Raw genomic sequence first — 1734 nt, 5'->3', positions numbered from 1 at the left:
ATGACGTCAAGTCATCATGCCCCTCATGCCCTGGGCGACACACGTGCTACAATGGACGGGACAAAGGGTCGCGATCCCGTTACAGCAGGTTATTCTTGTAGTTATATTTGTCTAGTTATTTAATAGAATTTTTGTCTATGTTAACATATATTAAACATACATTGTTGCTGCCCTTACTTAAAAGCTCAAGGTTTTGGGATAAGCAGTTGTAACATGGTTTCAGTACAGGGAGGCTGAATGTTTGATCCATAAGAAGTACAACACGTTCCCTACAAATTCCCCCGTGTGCCTTATGATGGTGTTTCCACATGAGTGCATGTCACCTGCAGGGCCATGTGTGTACTGGCCTGCACATGTGAGGGGGTATTAATACCCCAGCACAATCTACCCTCGGCAAGGTTCCAGGTTTTGGGTTTCAACCCTGGCCGAAACCAAAACTCCCAGGTTTCGACTGAGACCTGGGATTTTTCTATGTGAAAATTGAAACCTAGGTGTTAAGGCCAAAAAAATTGTTTTTTGTCCTTTGTGTGTGCTTACTTTACAATTTTACCTATTCCACGAATTGGTAGAAAAGAAAAGAAAAAAAAAACCTAAAATGGTAGTTTGGTTTGGACCCAAGTTTGCTAGTATACACCATGGTTCCAAGATTTTGGCCGAAATATCTTGGTATTGCAATGAGCCAAGATGAAACTATGGCTTGAAAAGTTTTTTTTTTTTTTTTTTTCCGCTCAAAGATCATTTCCATGAACCTGTTGATTCAGTTTTTATATGTCAAAAAGTATCAAATTCAAATATACTATGTGCTATTGCTGTTCTAGATACTGATGTACTTGACTTATCATATTTTAGTGAAGAAAGAAAAGGAGTGACAAAGTCCTGGTTCTGTAATTTGTATTGGTTTGCCACCTATTACAGTAGGTTATTCTTGTAGTTATATTTGTCTAGTTATTTCACAGAATTTTTGTCTATGTTAACATACATTAAACATACATTGTTGCTGCCCTTACTTAAAAGCTCAAGGTTTTGGGATAAGCAGTTGTAACATGGTTTCAGTACAGGGAGGCTGAATGTTTGATCCATAAGAAGTACAACACGTTCCCTACAAATTCTCCCGTGTGCCTTATGATGGTGTTTCCACATGAGTGCATGTCACCTGCAGGGCCATGTGTGTACTGGCCTGCACATGTGAGGGGGTATTAATACCCCAGCACAATCTACCCTCGGCAAGGTTCCAGGTTTTGGGTTTCAACCCTGGCCGAAACCAAAACTCCCAGGTTTCGACTGAGACCTGGGATTTTTCTATGTGAAAATTGAAACCTAGGTGTTAAGGCCAAAAAAATTGTTTTTTGTCCTTTGTGTGTGCTTACTTTACAATTTTACCTATTCCACGAATTGGTAGAAAAGAAAAGAAAAAAAAAACCTAAAATGGTAGTTTGGTTTGGACCCAAGTTTGCTAGTATACACCATGGTTCCAAGATTTTGGCCGAAATATCTTGGTATTGCAATGAGCCAAGATGAAACTATGGCTTGAAAAGTTTTTTTTTTTTTTTGATGAATAAATAATTCATTACCAAGAGAGGAAAGAATTTACAAGGGAAAAGAGGGGGGTGGGGGGTGAAGGCCGCAGCCAACAAAATAGGCCTTAGGCCACCAGAAGCAAAACAAAATCTAGCTCACTAAAACAATCAAAGGCAAAGCTTCCAAAAAGCAAGCAAAGCGGGGGGGGGGGGGGGG

General features: G+C 39.9%; 1 protein-coding gene across 2 annotated transcripts in view; it reads left to right on the top strand.

Annotated features, from left to right (window-relative positions):
• LOC122089230 (beta-galactosidase) overlaps positions 1-1734 on the top strand; it is a 126373-nt gene that overhangs the window by 37889 nt on the left and 86750 nt on the right. The window lies entirely within an intron of this gene.

Source organism: Macadamia integrifolia, chromosome 9 (genome assembly GCF_013358625.1).
Source record: "Macadamia integrifolia cultivar HAES 741 chromosome 9, SCU_Mint_v3, whole genome shotgun sequence".
NCBI classification, from domain to species: Eukaryota; Viridiplantae; Streptophyta; class Magnoliopsida; order Proteales; family Proteaceae; genus Macadamia; species Macadamia integrifolia.
Note: the sequence above shows the minus strand (reverse complement) of the source record. Positions and strands in the feature narration are given on the sequence as shown.